Here is a 17,676-nt window from a genome sequence, read left to right on the forward strand (position 1 = left end):
GCATTACCTGTCCTAGTCCTCGATTACAACATTTCACTAAAAAAGTAAAAATCTGGGGCCAGCGGAGTGGACTGATACTTCTTCTGAATGTGCTGGCATCTCATTTGGGCTATGGTTTGTGTCTCAACTACTCCACTTCCCATTCAGCTCCCTGCTTATGGCCTGGGAAAGCAGCAGAATACAGCAAATGTACTTACAACCCTCCCCCTGTGTGAGAGACGCAGAAGCAGCTCTTGGCTCCTGGTTTCAAATGGGCTTAGCTGTGGTCTGTTTAGGAAGTGAAGCAGCAGATGGAAGTTATCTCTGTCTCTCCTCTCTGTAAATCTGCCAATCAAATAAGCAATAAATAAAATAAAATAAAATAAAATAAAATAAAATAAAATAAAATAAAATAAAATAAAATAAAATATAAAGATCTAACTGACTTAGGGAAAGTAAAAACACAGAAAAAAAATTGGATGTAATCCACTTTTCATTTGTTTATTTCAAAACTATAACATTGAAAACTGCTAAATTCTTTGTTCAACTTTCTCAGGGCCCAAGAATCACAGCTTAGATTTTGAAATAATAATGGAAGAAACAAAGAATTTGAAGCAAAAATACTTTTGCTCTAAATAAAATTTTTTCATTTTTTCTGTGTTTTTCAGTAAATTTCTTTGCATTTAAAAGCCTCTAGCTATTTATGCAAATAAAATGATATTTAGCTTCTTGAGCCATGATGACAATTAAACCTGTAAGACTAAAAAATAAAAGTATAGGGACCAGTGCAATAGCATAGTGGTTAAGGTCCTCCCCTTGAATCCGCTGGGATCCCACACGGGTGCCAATTCAAATCCTGGCAGCCCTGCTTCCCATCCAGCTCCCTGCCTGTGGCCTGGGAATGCAGTTGAGGACGGCCCAAGACTTTGGTACCCTGCATCCACGTGGGAGACCCGGAGGAAGCTCCTGGTTTCAGATTGGCTCAGCTCCAGCCATTGCAGTCGCTTAGGGAATGAACCATCGGACGGAAGATCTTCCTCTCTGTCTCTCCTCTCTGTATATCTGCCTTTCCAATAATAAATAAGTAAATTCTTTTAAAGTATAGGTAAAGCACTGCAATATGTTCAAATTATCTATTTAAGTTGTGTGTCTTTTTTTAAGATTTGCTTTATTCTTATTGCAAAGTCCAATATACAGAGAGTAGGAAAGACAGACAGGAAGATCTTCCATCCGATGGTTCACTTGTTAAGTGGCTGCAATGACTGGAGTTGAGCCAATAAGAAGCCAGGAGTCCAGAGTCTCCTCCAGGTTTTCCACATGGGTGCAGGGTCCCATGGCTTGGGGTTGTACTCAACTGCTTTCGCAGGCCACAAGCAGGGAGCTGAATAGCAAGGAGTGCTGCCGGGATTAGAACCGGTGTCCATATGGGATCCTGGCGCGTTCAAGGCAAGGACTTAGCTGTTAGAATACCGCGCTGGTTCCAAAGATCTATCTTAATCATTGCAACATCTCAACATATGTTAACGTTTTGCAAATAAAAATTTTCTCAGTTGAAAGAATACTGAATACTATATTTTGTTGACAGTGATTTTCTAGAGCAATGATGCTGAAGATGTGTGCACCACAGACTATCAAAGCCATTATCACTCTGGATATTTGATAAAATGCAAGTCCATGCAGCCCACCCCAGGTTTACCGGATCAGAATTTGGAGCATGCGTTCGAAGAGTCTGCATTTTTTTAACACTATTTCCATTATATCTGTCTACATATGACATTTGCAACATCATTGACATAACAAATTAAACCTACCTCATAGCTGTTTCTTCAATGATCGTACAATGTAGACTAAGGATTTCTTTTCTCTAAGGAGCCAAAGAAAAATTTTGGATTTTGTGGGTCACACTCTCTCTAACAAAAATACTCATGTAAGCCACTGAAATCTTTAAAAAAAAAAACCCTACTGATAATACATGAATTAACGAGTGAAGATGTGCTGTTGTAGAACATTATAATATTGGGAAGGGAGGAAGGTATAATGGGGTAACCAATGGAACTGTGATTATCTGCTTGAAACTATACCTTGGAAAACATACATCTCTTTATATTACCAAAAATGTTACAAAAAGACGGGTTGGTGCCGTGGCTCAGTAGGCTAATCCTCTACCTTCAAGTGCTGGCATCCTATATGGCCATTGGTTTGTGTTCCAGCTGCTCTACTTCTAATCCAGATCCATACTTGTGGCCTGGAAAAACAGTGGAGGATGGCCCAAATTCCTGGGATCCTACTCCCACAGGAGAGTCCAGGAAGAAGCTTCTGGCTCCTGGTTTCAGTTCTACTCACCTCTTACCGTAAGGGCTATTTGGGGAGTGAAGAGTAGATGAAAGCAAATGGAAGATATTTATTTTTCTGTCTCTCCTTCTTTCTGTAAATTTGCCTTTTAAGGAAAAATGATAATAAAGAAAACAACTTCATAAAAAATAAAATATTACAGGGACCGGCATGATAGCATAGTGGTTAAGGTCTTCGCCTTGCATGCCCCGGGATCCCATATGGGCGCCAGTTCTAAAACTGGCAGCCCTACTTCCCATATAGCTCCCTGCTTGTGGCCTGGGAAAGCAGCCAAGGACGGCCCAAGGCCTTGGGACCCTGAACCTGGGTGGGAGACCCGCAATAAGCGCCTGGCTCCTGGCTCCAGATTGGCTCAGCTCCAGCTGTTGCGGCTGCTTGGGGAGTGAATCATCGGATGGAAGATCTTCCTCTCTGTCTCTCCTCCTCTCCGTATATCTGCCTTTCCAATAAAAATAAATAAATCTTTAAAAAAAATAAACTATTACAAAGAAGAAATCAAAATGATGTTGCTTATTTCTAATTGAATTGCATTTGTTGCTGAAATCTTCAATGAATTATATTTTTGAAATGAGAAAATGGAATCCTAGAATCATTCTTTTTTTCCTGCGAGAGGCTCTAAATATAAAGTTAATACAATTAAGTAACAAACACAGAAAGTAAAACGTAGACACTCAGATTAAAACAAAAAATTCAAATAAGAATTTAGACAAACTTAGACCAGGACATAAATTTAATTTGCACTGAGAGCAGTGTGGTTATTTCCTGTTATGTTTAAGAACACCTAGATTATCAGAAATGCTTATCTTTTCTGTGCTTACCTGCAACACTGAAGAGATTTAGCTAGCTGGTGGACTGTCCAGATAAACTAGTCAACAAGTTCATCAATTCAGTTTAAAGAAAAAATTTACAGACAGAGTTGTCTCAGGGAGGTATGCTGATATTAAGCAAATTTTGATTCCAAGGCTGTAACTCTTCCTAAACACAACTTTGTTCTGTACTAAAAACATCTTTCCTCCAACATTTGTGAGAGGGACAATTCTCGTACGGCATATGGCATGTAAATTGAGTCATGAGTCCAGGAAGCTCAAGTTTGTGTGGGTTCAAGGGGAGTTAGCATGACCATATGTGATATATCTTGCTAAAGTAAATGGGTAGAAGCATAAGCATATGGTAACAAATATTTCATGATTATAGTCATATTTTAACACAATTTCCATAATCTGCTTTTTTTAATCCAATGTTTGCATTTCTGGGGTGAATTGCCACTGCTCTGCCCCTTCGTTTTCTTTAAGAGAATTCATTTTTGGAGGGTCACCAAGACCCCTGCTCCCACCTGCCACTGTTGTGCACCAAACTAGGAACAATCTTGGCAAGAGGCCATTTAGGGCTGTTTGAGGTGTATAAAATAATCGCTAAGAACTTTCACAGAGCAAGCCAATGCATCCACATTCAGTAAGATATTGACAGTGCTTGGATGATTTCTCAGGCCCGAGATGTTGCATTTACTGGTGCACATGGAACAGAGGGATGGGCCTGGGTTGTACCAGACCACAGCACCCAACAGTAAGTCTGAAGAGTTTTCAGGGCAGGGTTGGTGAAGGACTAGATCATCTTTACAACTGCTATTGAATGTAACAGTCAGGTCTAGAGACTAGCCTTGTAGGGATCAATAGGGGTCTCTTTGACTAGGCAGCTGCACCTGCTGGTATGCATCAGCACCAGGGCCTGGGTGGGAAGGATCAGATTACAGCACCTGCCAGCATAGTATGGGGTCATGAGGTCAACTTGATCGGTGCACCTGTCAGCATCTGAGACAACAAGGTCTGGTGACAGGCCAGGTTATTCCATTGCATTGACCAGCTCTTGCAGGAACTGGGCCTGGAAGACGACTTGATGGAGTTATTGACAGGCCTCTTGGCCAGGCCAATATGCCAACAGATACATACATGGAATAGGACAGATGGCAGTCTAGACCAGGCTGCAGTGTCCACTAATGATGGTAAAAATCAGAGATGGAGATAGGATGGGCAGAGTGACATGGTCAGGAGTAAGCCCTGAAGTGCATGAGTATCTGATCCCCAACCTTACGGAACATCCCAGTGACATGTGTAACGATCACAGAGCACATGTAACCGAACAGGGCAACCTCTGTTACTAATTCCAGGAGAAGGATGAAGAACATACCCAAATGTATATGAAAGACAAAACAACCAGCTCCTCTAATCCCACAGAAGACCAAGAGTATCCCTTCAAAGGGTGAGAGAAGTATATGGCACAACACTTGAAGCTAAGTTCAACAGAAAGCGCCGAAGCCTGAGGACTTTGTGAGGTAGACATGGACAATCAGCAGGCTGTAGAACTTCCCAGAGAACAGCAGAGAGGATCTGTGAGGACACAACACGTCACCTCTTCCACAATGAAGTCAATGATGCCAAGAGCAGTCAAGATGGTGCCAGGGACACAGCCAAACCCACTGAAGGGAAAGTCTCTGGGCAGCAATAGGGATTCACTAGATCAGGGTCAGAACCCAGATGACTAAGCAACAAACTTAGGGCCACAGGCCAGTGATCAAATTTCCTCTAGTATATGTCAGCCTCACTATCACTCAAAAAACACCCCCAAACTTTTTCACACCAAAGCGCCATGATTAACCTTTCAAAAGTGAACACTCTTCAAAGATTATCATGTGGGCCCTCAGTTTGCACACCCCAGAAGCCCATATGGGCTCTGGTGTGTTCCTTCATTCGACGTCCCTTCCAGCCCGTTTGCACTTTCTCCCTGGGAAAGCACTCAAGGATGGCTCATAATCTTGGAACCCTGCATCCACATGGGAGACTTGGAAGAATATTCTAACTCCTATTTTCTGATGGGATTAGCTCTGGCCATAGTGAACAACTGGGAGTGAACCAGTGCAAAGATCTTTCTCTCCATCTCTGTTTCTGTCTGTAAATGCAACTTCCAAATAAAAATGAGTAATTCATTTTAAAAAATTATCATGCATTAATGAAATCGATCTACAAGGTCACGAAAAATTTAAAGACATTCCTTGGTCATGGATTGAATAATAATAATTGTCATTTATGTATATATATATATAATATATATAAAGAAATACACATATTCAATGGAATCATCAAAATATCAATTATATTCTTTTCAAGATTAGAAAATGGAATCATAAAAAGATCTAGAATACTTAAAGTGATCCTGAGCTAAAGAGAAAAAAAATATTCTGAAGGCAGCACAAAACAATAGCAAGACTGCATTTGGATAAAAAAACAGACATACAAATCTGTGGAGCAAAACAGATAGCCCAGAAATTAATCTATGTACCTACATTCGATCATTTTAAAATAAAACTCCCAGACCATACGTTAGAGTAAATGTGAGCTTTCCAATAAAAAATGCTGCCAAAACTGAAGCAGAATTATATAGAATGAAATTATATCCCCACCTCTCACCGTATACATGAGCAAACTCTATGTGCATCAGTGACCCAGATTTTCGCCCTGGGGCTTTGAAATTGCTGGGAGAACACATGATGGAAATGCTCCATGACAGTGGTACAAGTGATAAGTTTCTGGATAGAACAAGCAACACGGCAACCTGAACAAATGGCATTATTTCAAACTCAGAATATTCTGCACATCAAAGAAAACAATCAATAGCTTGAGGAGACATTCAACAGAATGGGAAAACGTAGTCTCCAGCTAACTTTCTAAGACAGGATCAATATCCAGAATATATCCAGGAACAACAAAAAGAACAGCAAAAAATAACCAATCTGCTTAAGAAATGGACAATAGACATCAAAAGATGATCATTAACAGAAGATACACAAATAGACACCAAGTATGTGTATGGAGAAATGCCCAGAGCCACCAACCATCAGGGAAAAGCAAATCAAAATCACAGTGAACTGACAGTTTATCCCTGTCAGAGTAGCTAAAACCAAAAAGTCACAGCGAACTTAACGCTAGCAAGAATGTGGAGGGGGATACTTACTTTTGGCGGCAATATGAGTACAATCTCTATGGAGAACAATATAGAGATTTAAAAGAGGGAATGTGCATATATATATAATTCTGTACATATATATGTATATATATGTGTATACATATATATGTATATATATATACATATATGTATTTATATGTATACATATATACGTATATATGTATACGTATATATGTATACATATATGTATATATATATTTTTCTGTATATTTCTGTATACATACAATAGGCCTTTTCCAGTTATAAACATAATTAAATTCAATAATGTACCTCAAAATGGATGTAACTGAAGCGTATCATCTTGAGTGAAATAAGCTGGTCCCAAAAGTAAATAGTGCATAGATCCTCTTACATGTGGGATCCATAATTTTAAAAAAATCAAAAATATAAGCAAAAAGAAAAAAAAGCCTGTGTGAATCAGTATTTTTGCAAATGTATCTATATTAAACTTTATTTTGTCTTTTCAAACCCATGATTAAGAATGTTATACTGCCATACTTTTAATTATTGTTAGCTATTTTAAAACTCACTGTCCCTGGGTGACATGATCATCATTCTATCTGATTATTATTTGTTTCTGCTTGCCTATTTCGGCCTTTTGCTTTTTACTTCTCTTTCTCTTTAGTTAGTGCAAATGTTAAGCCTTTGATTCTAATGTTAATTAAAAATATGTTATCTCAAAAGCTAAACAAGAAAATAAAGAAAGAGGAACTATTCACTACATGGACTCCACTCTCTTTGTCAATGTCATATTACCATGAAAAGAAGAAAGTATTAGAAAAAAGACTAAATTTATTGGCATTTTGTTTTCTACTTCCTAGGCATCACAATTGTGAGAAATAAATGCATACTGCTTTATAAGCCACTCAGCCTATGGAACCTTACAACTGTCTCAACTGACTAAAATAATGTGGTACACTGGCCTTGTTTCTGTGATCAAAACACAAAGTACACCAGTTCCTGGTAGATGAATTCAGGAAACACTGTTTTTCCTGCTTTTCCAAGGCATCAACTCTTTTGTTTGTCATGGGATCTATTAACCAGTCATTAAATGATGGTTTATTCTACCTCATAACTGGATATGCAGTTAGCTATGACAGTATTTAGAATTGAGGACTATTTAATGAAATGTCTAAAAACAACTCCAATAAAGACTTTGGTAATTTTGGTGACTTTATTACCAAATGTAATCCATGTTTTCTGTTCCATGAAAAATGCTAATTTACTGGATTACACTTCTTCTATCCTCAAAAAGAGTACAAGGAAGCATAAGTCATTCCAGTCATGAAAATTATGATTCTCCAACCACATTTTCACTGTGAAAAGAGAGCTGCCAAAGAGGGTGAAGGGGTTTGCACTGAAACAATAATTCAACTGTAAGTGATATTCCTGACACTTGAAAGGAGAAAAAGGCAGTATTAATTTATCAAGATGAAATTCTCACGGACATTTTAAATCTGTTCCAGTTTCCGAGGATTTAATTTAGTTACTGGAAACGAATTTTTCACAAGAAAATGACCATCCTCTATTCACATTCATAATTACCTTAACCCGACAGATAGTGGTGGGAGACGTGCCTTGTCTCCACATGTAGAGGTGGCCTTGATAGAACCGATGAGCCATGATTCTTACTGAATAAAATTACTGACTCTAACTCAAAATGCCACGAGCCCAACTGGAACGTCATCAGGGCAAATGAATTCATGCAGAAGTTTTAAATGATTATATTACTATGTATTCTATTATTGAGGAGACTTATAATAGAGCAAAATCATTTCAACCTAAGATATAGAAGCCAGGTTACTCAGACCTGCAATATTTCATATATCATTTCTCTCAACAAACATTTGAAAAACAAAGTCAAATAAAAATGTTTTATTTTCAAAAATTTTAAGGGAAATCTGTATACTATAGCATCAAATGGATGTATTGAGAATAAAGGAGAATCTCATTATCACTTAAAAGAGATTGTAAAGCTTCAGAATAAAAGACTTATTCCATGGCATATGGTTATGTATGACTACAATACTGTGATATTTTAGCGAGTGAAAGACAAAAGAACAAGATATAAAGTTGTGATGGGTATATAAATTGATTGCGTAATTAGAATAATAAAAATAAATAATGCACTATGATAAAAAGGACCTACACTATTAGATTCATTGCAGTTGGAGATTTATTTTTATTAAATCAGCAGAGATACACAGAGAGAATCTTCCATCTACAGATTCACTTCTAAAATGGCCGCAGAGGCTGGAGTTGTATCAGAAGCCAGGAGGCTGGGTTTTCCTCCAGGTCTCCCACTTTGATGCAGGAGCTGAAGTATTTGGACTATCATCCTCTGCTTTACTAGGCACATAATCAGGGAGCTGGACAGTAAGCGGAGCAGCCAGGACATGAACCAGCACCCACATAGCATGTGAGCATTGCAGACAGAAGTTAAATGTGCTGAGTCACAGCACCAGTTTCATTTGGGGGAGGGGAGGGTTAAAGGACCTAGTACTGAGAATGAAACCAAACCAAGGGATTGAGACATACATTTCTTCCAGGACTAAAATAAATAAAATGCCATGAGCCACGGTGATGAAGAGAAAAACATGAATAAATATCCAATCATTGGTATATTGTATAATAACAATATGCTAGTTATATTAGTTCGATCCTGCTGCCTTAACTGAATAGTCCACCTTGGCTAATGTAAAAATAATAGACACAATTTGAAGACTCAGAATACACGGATCGTGTGTCCTTCTGAAAGTACTGTTTGCTGCCGTCTCCAATAAGAATGGATAATGTGTCCTCAGGTGGTTAAAGCGGCAGGGAGCCCAGGCAGCTCTCTGAAGTTTCCTTTACTGCTGGAACCCTCATTACTTCATCACTTCCCCCAAGCCCCACCTTACTCAAAGGAGGACTGTGTGTAGTTTGAACGTTAATTATGGAGGAACAAAAATATGCAAATAATAGCATTGGTATAACATTAAATAAGATTGTGTATCTCCCGGTAGCACCTCCATCAAAGCCTATATTGATTTGAGTGTTATTAATATCATAGAATAATATAAGTAGCTATTGTTAATACAAACAGAAAGGATTATACTGCTAATAATAGTCCTAATTTTGAGGATTCGTATTCTGGTAGATGATGCTATAATACAATAGCATGACTGCAGTAGTTTCTTGAAAGTTGTGATAAGTTTAAGGACCAAGATGGTGCATTAATAAGTGATTCTAGACATCTGTAATTGGTTTTCTGTATGGATCTCCAGAAAATTGAAACCAGACTTCACAAGGCAAACAGAGAATGGAGAGCTGTAGTCAAACTACTAAAAGGAACAAAATACAAATAAATAAATAAATAACCCCAGATTTAATTTTTAAAGAGATTTATATTTTTACTTGAAAATCAGAGTAACAGAAATGGGAAGTGAAAGACAATGATATCTTCCACCTGCTGTTTCGTTTCCCAAGTGACCATAATGAGCAGAGCGGAGTACATGGGAAGCCAGGAGCCAGGAGCTTCTTTTGGGTGTCTCAGCTGAGTACAGGGGCCCAAGGCTTTGGGTCATTCTTCACTGCTTTCCTAGACTGTTAGAAGGAAGCTGTATTGGAAGTGGAGAAGCCAGCTTATAAACTTGCATCCTTAACGAATGCCACCACTGCAGCAGGGGATCAGCCTGTTACACCACTGCACCAGCCCCCAACCCAGAATTTTTTACTCAACAAACCTTTTATTCATAAATAAAGATGAAATAAATACCTTCAAGACAAGCAAAAATTGAGTTTGTCACTACCTAGCAAATTTCAACACATGAGGTTTTCCCCTCACTCCAGTTAGAATGCTTATCCCAATACAGTGTTGGTATGTATATAAACAAGTGGAGGATAGTATGGAGTTTCCTGAGATGTGAAATTATAGTTATCACGGCTCAATAATCCATTCCCTGGCACTTGACCCAAATGAAGGAAAATCAGGATATGAGAGAGTCATCTTATCTATACCCCAGTCATAATTGCAGTTCAATCCCCAAAAGTGAAGGTATGGAATCAATCATCAACAAATGATTGTATAAAGAAAATGTGATATAATATACAGGGGCTTCTGTACAGCTAGAGAAACAATCAACAAAGTAAAAAGGCAACCCACAGAATGGGAGAAGATCTTTGCACACGACATAGGTGATAGAGGGCTGATCTCCAGAATATACAAAGAGCTACAAAACAACGAAAATGTCAAAACAAACAAGCCACTCAAGAAATGGGCACGGGAAATGGGCAAACACTTCACAAAGGAACAAACCCAAATGGCAAATAAACATATGAAAAAATGCTCAAGTTCCCTGGCAATAAGGGAAATCCAAATTAAAACATCAATGAGGTACCACCTGACGCCAGTAAGACTGGCCCACATGAATAAAAGCACCAACAACACTTGTTGGCGAGGTTGCGGGGAAAAGGGATCCCTACTCCACTGCTGGTGGGGCTGCAGGCTGGTACAGCCTCTATGGAAATCAGTATGGAGAATATTCAAACAACTCAAAATCAACATACCGTATGATCCAGCAATAGCACTCCTAGGAATATATCCAGAACACTTGTTTTATGAGAAACCAACATGCACTCCTATGCTCATAGCAGCACAATCAGTAATTGCAAAAACATGGAAGCAACCAAAATGCCCATCAACAGAGGATTGGATAAGAAAGCTATGGTTCATCTACTCCATGGAATACTACTCAGCTATTAAAAAAAACAAGATGCAGTTCTTTGTGGCCAAATGGGCCAAACTGGAAACCATAATGCTAAGGGAAATGAGCCAATCCTAAAAGGTTAAATACCACGTTTGCCTTAATTTAAGATGATATGATGTTATGTATAACATGTTATGTTATGAATGTTGTATATTGTGTATAAACTAAAATTGAAGTGTAGGTGAGGTGGTCACAGAAGGTGGCTGGGAACTCGCATTTACTTTTAACATATTGGTTACTCATTACTATGTCAATTAATTCCATAATGATGTAAATTTTTGCTGATGGTATGTTGGAGCTTTCAATTGACTGGGATGATACTCTGCTGGCTCTGTCTTCAGACCAGAGAGGGTATACCTAAGAAGCCGTTGAACTTGACTGGACAATAAGATGATGGACTCTATGTTTGGTATATGCTTGCAATGGGGGAATCTCAACTGAACTTGAGCGGTGGTTATGCAACAAGGTGGAGGAATCCACCATGGTGGGAGGGTTTGGGGAGGGGTGGGGAGAACCCAACCCATTGTATTATGTAACTGTGTCACATAATACAATGTAATTAATGAAGTTAAATAATAAATAATAAAAAAAAATGAAGAACCAGTATGGTGGCTCAACAGGCTAATCCTCCACCCTTCAAATGCCAGCATCTTATATGCGCATGGCTTCATGTTACAGCTGCTCCACTACTAATCCTTGAATAAACAAACTCTTTGCTTACAGCTTGGAAAGGCAGAAGATGACCCTACTACTTGGGATCCTGCAATCCTGTGGGAGACTCCTAGCTCTGGATAGGCTCAGCTCTGGCCAGTGTGGCCATTTAGGGAGTGAATTAGCCAATGGAAAATCTTCCTGTCTATCTCTTCTTCTCTGTGTAAATCTACCTATCAATAAAAATAAATAAATCTACAAAATTATTAAAATTGAAAAAATAAAGACTTGTCTTTTGCCAAAAAAAAGTTTCACCTCATGCAACTTTGACTGACTTTCATCCAAAAACTGGAAAATAACAAATGCTGGTGAGGCTGTAGAGAAACTGATAGCCTAACTCACAGATGTCAGGATGCAGTGTTGTATAACCCTTTTGCAAATAGCATTGAGAATCCTCAGAAAACTGGAAATAGATTACTGTATGAGCCCAGCTCCCACTCCTGAGAATCCTTCCAAAGGAAATTGAATCAACACGCAAATGTTACCTACATGTTCATGTTTATAGCAGCTCAATTCACAATTCCTACGATCTGAAACCACACCAGATGTTTGACAACTGATGAATGTAAATAAAATGTAATACATATATATAGATGATGCAACATTACTTAGTCATAAATAAAAAGTAATCCTATCATTTGTCACTCAACATTTATGACTATTGTCCCAGCTGCTCCACTACTAATACCATTCCCTCCTTATGAACTGGGAAACAATGGAGACTGGTTCAAGTTCTTGGGCCCTACACCGAATGAGGGAGAGGGAGAAGTTGTTCTAGGCTCCTGGCTTCAGACTAGGTCAGTTCCAACCACTGCAGCCATCTGGTGAGTGAACCAGCAGATGGAAGACCTCTCTCCATCTCCCCTTCTATCTCTGTAAAATCTTTTCTTCAAATCAATCAACCCTAATTTGATTTTTGGTGGTGAATATTATCAGAAGACAAAAAGCACCTCATGTATTATTTGTGCATTTCTCAGTGTGTCTACTGTATTGCAATAAAATGTTTACATTAATGAATTGTATTTTGAGAGGCAAAGAGACACTCCCAGTAACCTCGCATCTGTTTGATTAGTACATGAATTTTTCTTCAGCAGCTGGGCCTGTGCATGAGTTAAGCCAGGAGCCTGCAAGAGCTCAATTTATGTTTCCCATGTGAGTGGCAGAGATTTAACTAATTCATCCATTCTCTAGTCTCTCCCAGGATGCATATTAGAGGAGGCTGGAATTGGGAGCTGAGCCAGGACTCAAACCTACACTCTACATAGGAATATCCTAAACAATATCTTAAGACCTGGCCATACCTTCAACACTTTTTAGATAATGTCTTAGTTGTCCTGAGTTATTAAAAATACCTAGGATCCTTAATGAGGGTTTAGCCTCATTTGTCAAGGAGGAGTTTTCATGGCTTAATTAAGGCTTAAAATCCCCACATCATGTTAGCAACATCTGAATTATGGAACAGACAAGTACAAACTACAGGTGGTATGTATTCAAATATTAAGCAATCCTTCTTTGAGTCATTACAGTGACTTATTTTTCTTCATTACATTATATATTAACAAGTTTGCTAATAATATTCAGTAAAGTACACATATCTAAGTACACTATTTGAAAATTTGAGTAACATATTTGTAACCATTGAAATCAATAATATAATCAGGGTCCAGCACTGTGGCTCAGTGGCTAAAGTCCTTGTCTTGAACGCACCAGGATCCCATATGGACACTGGTTCTAATCCCAGCAGCCCCAGCTCCCTGCTTGTGGTCTGGGAAAACACTGGAGGATGGCCCAAAGCTTTGGGACCCTGTACCTGCGTGGGAGACCCGGAGGAGGTTCCAGGCTCCTGGCTTTGGATCAGCGCAGCACTGGCAGTTGTGGTCACTTGGGGAGTGAATCATCGGAAGGAAGATATTTCTCTCTGTCTCTCCTCCTCTCTCTATATATCTGACTTTGCAACAAAAATAAATAAATAATATAATTTATATATATATATATACACACACACACACACACTACTAATCATTCCAAAGATTTGGTCATGTGATTTTTTTCAAATAGAGTCTCTTTATTGGTACCTTTAAGTTCAGGTACAATGTGTTCCCACAAGCACACAGGCTGGCAAGGTCTCCTGGGCAAGAGGGCAAGAGATAAATAAATTACAGTTCTGATACTCAGGAACAATACAGAAATAACGGTACAAAATTCATCTGAAAAGGGGTATGAAAATCTTAAGGATTCAACTACCCTCTACCTGGCCACAGGGCAAAGGCAGGGGGCCTGGGACAGAGTTGGGTGCCCAGAAAGCCCTGAGATAGGTCCAGGAAATGCTCTGTGGCAGGGGGCAAATCCATTGCCCTCTCTGGACCTCCCACTTTCCCCTCCTCCATCATGGGGCTAAAGGACATGGTCTTTGGGGAGCAGGGGAGCTGGGCAGCTGGGCAGCTGGCAGCAAGCAGAGAGGGCTGTGTGGGGCAGAAGGGGGTTTTGGTCACAGCTGGTGAGCCCAGTGCTTCTGTGCAGGAGCCAGGAGGGTGGCACGTGATCACTGGGGCTCCAACTCACACCTTGTCCGCAGCAAGGGCCAGGCTGTGGACTCCAAGCAAAGAAGAGACTTGTCGGGGCTGGTAACCACCCTGCGCCTGGCACTGCCTACTGCTGCCACAGCCTAATAAATTATGGAAATAAATTAAAATCTTCAGCGTCCAGAGGATTTCAACACCCTGAGAGTGTAGGGATTAGGGTAGCAGAAGCAGACTCTGGAAGTGGCTGGACATAGCCAGATCTTGGGGACTCAGGAACATCACCCAGAGACCACCCAGGGGGTTTACCTGCTAAGCTCCAAAGAACCACCGTCTTCTTTTCTTCCAGCTGCGCACATGCACAGTGGAAAGGTGGCTGGGTGGGTTGTGGAGAAGCCCCCTCCCCCATACCCTCTTCAACACCAAAGAAGGAAGAAAAAATAAATAAATTTTGGCATGAAAACCAGGAGTGCTCAGACAGCACCTCAGGGCTGAGCCAGCCAGCCAAAACCTTTTACCTCCAGATCTTGTTTGGAGGTGAGTGGGATGGGGGGGGTCCCTCACACATTATGGAACAGCAGCAATGGTGCTGTCGGGGCTGGACATCCCCCACAGTCCTCACCAGGGGAACAGGCTCCATCAGAGATGCCGGGGCAGCATCCTCAAAGGGACTGTCCACCAGCGGGGCCAGAGCTTCAGCGCCAGACTCCGACAAGGCCATGAGAGACTCCAGGAAGCATGTGCTGATGTCCCCAGGTGGAGAGAGTCTGGGCAGAGGGAATCGGGGTGCCTCGAGGTGGTCCAGGCTTTCAGAGCCTTCTGTGAGCTGTAGTCAGGTCCCAGGCTGTAATCAGGCAGGGCAAGCAGTAGCTCAAACGTGTCACAGGAAGACAAGCTGAGATCACCTGAGCTGCTCTCTGGGCAGCATCCACGCAGGGCGGCACTGCTGTGCCAGCCAGACCACCCTTGCTCAAGCCCTACAAGGTCACTGTTCAGCAAGCAGTTGGCATCCAAGTTGGTGTTTTCATCCAGGATGCCCAACTGGAAGCTATAGCCTGAATAGCTCTTGGTCCAGCTGGCCAGGCTACCAGGGTCACCTGAAGATGTCAGATGGGTGGAAGCAGCTGGGGTTGTCCAGGTGTGCCACGCCCCCTTCCTCCTCCGCCTCCTCCTCCCCTAGAAGGTCCAAGTCACTGAAACTGAGGATGCGGGCCAGGCTCTCCTGATCCAGGATGATCTGGAAGCCAGAGACGGTCAGGCCTGGGTGGTGGGCCAGCCGGGGCCTCACTGGTGCTGGATGCTGGGGAGGAATTGCTCATGTCGCTGCAGCAACTATGATCTCCCAGCTAGCTCACTGCTCATGAGGGTTTGGCCAGCGGGAAGGAGGGCAGGGTCCAGCTGGACTGCCCTGGCGGGGGCCTCCAACTCACCAAGGCTCTCATTGCACTCCCTTGCTCCAGTTGCAGGCAGGTGAGCATCTGGATGAAGTGGGTCTGAACTTGCGCCTGGTTCAATTCCACCCAGCCATTGGGGTTCAAATTCCCTGCAGCAGCCACAGGGGAACGCCGTGTGGTCCATCTTACTAATCACTCTGAAGATTTGGTCATGTGGCCTGGCAGCGTGGCCTAGCGGCTAAAGTCCTCGCCTTGAAAGCCCCGGGATCCCATACGGACGCCGGTTCTAATCCCGGCAGCTCCACTTCCCATCCAGCTCCCTGCTTGTGGCCTGGGAAAGCAGTTGAGGATGGCCCAATGCCTTGGGACCCTGCACCCGTGTGGGAGACCTGGAAGAGGTTCCTGGTTCCCGGCTTCGGATCGGCGCGTACTGGCCCGTTGCGGCTCACTTGGGGAGTGAATCATCGGACGGAAGATCTTCCTCTCTGTCTCTCCTCCTCTCTGTAGATCTGACTTTGTAATAAAAATAAATCTTAAAAAAAAAAAGATTTGGTCATGTGATTATTATATTACCTTTCTTCCTTTTTCATTGCACCACCCTCTTGTACTGCTTGTCCAAGAGAATCACAGAATACTTGTCACTATTTCTTAGCATTTTCTTGAACTTTGTTTATGTAGAATCACACTGAATCAATCTGCTGCTTTGGCCCTCCAGCTTCTTTAATTTGGCATAAACAGTCTGAGGGGTAATTATATTACTGCAAATAACTGAATGAATTTATGCTTCTACTGGTGAATAGTATTCCGTGCAAGTATGGATGACAAGCTACTCATCTAGTAGCTCATGAAAATTCTGATTTTTTAGATGTTAAAAACAAGACATCTGTGAATGTGTATGTACAAGTGTTTCTGTGGATATATTTTTCGATCAACCTGCAAATAGTAAATCACCCATGAACAACTTTATCTCTTTCTCTTACCTGAGAACTGGTACTCATTCTCTCAATTCTATGTTTTAAAGACTTATTTATTTATTTATTTATTTATTCACTTACTATTGGAAAGTCAGATATACAGAGGGGAGGAGAGACACAGAGGAAGATCTTTCCATTGATTCACTCGCCGAATGGCTGCAATGGCCAGAGCTGAGCTGATCTAAAGCCAGGAGCCAAGAGCCTCTTCCGGGTGTCCCACACGGGTGCAGGGTCCCAAGGCTTTGGGCCGTGCTCGACTGCTTTCCCAGGCCACAAGCAGGGAGTTGGATGGAAAGTGTGGCCACTGAGATTAGAACCGGTGCCCATACGGGATTCCAGAGTGTGAGGCGAGGACTTTGGCCGCTAGGATACTGTGCTGGGACCTCTCAATTCTATTCTTTTAACACAAAGTACCTCTCAGATTCCCTTCAGGTGTGGTCTGTTTGTACTAAAGCCCAGACTATCAGATAAGGAATAATCAGAAGATGTGATTTGTTTTCGCATTTTTTATCTCTTATGGATTTCTGTCCTTTCATTACCTAATATTTGGTTTTGTACACACATGTACTCAGGTGTGTATGTGTGTGTTCATGTTTGTGTGTTTAGTGGCTAGTTTATTTATCTCTGAGGGCAGAGAACAAACACATTGCTAAGAATATTAAATAGATGGAAACTGGTGTTAGGTCCCAGGGCCTAAATCCTCACGTTGAAAGTGTCAATATCCTATACAGCTGCTTACTTGAGTCCTGACTGCTCCACCTTACTTTGAGCTCCCTGGAATATTATTACCTAGGAAAGGAGTAGAGGATGGCCCAAAGCTTGGTACCCTGCACCCACATGGGAGACCCAAAAGAAGCTCCTGGCTCCTGATTTTGGATCAGCTAAGCCACAGCTGTATTGGCTGCTTGGGGACTCAACCAATGGATGGAAGATCTTTCTCTTTGTCTCTCCTTCTCTTTGTAAATTGGATCTGCCTTTCCAT

General features: G+C 41.2%; 1 pseudogene; it reads right to left on the reverse strand.

Moving 5' to 3' along the window:
• Positions 1-14,840: 14,840 nt before the first annotated feature.
• On the reverse strand, positions 14,841-15,904 carry LOC101531892 (cysteine/serine-rich nuclear protein 1-like; annotated as a pseudogene).
• Positions 15,905-17,676: the final 1,772 nt, after the last annotated feature.

The sequence above is a fragment of the Ochotona princeps genome, chromosome 4 (genome assembly GCF_030435755.1).
Source record: "Ochotona princeps isolate mOchPri1 chromosome 4, mOchPri1.hap1, whole genome shotgun sequence".
Lineage (NCBI taxonomy): Eukaryota > Metazoa > Chordata > Mammalia > Lagomorpha > Ochotonidae > Ochotona > Ochotona princeps.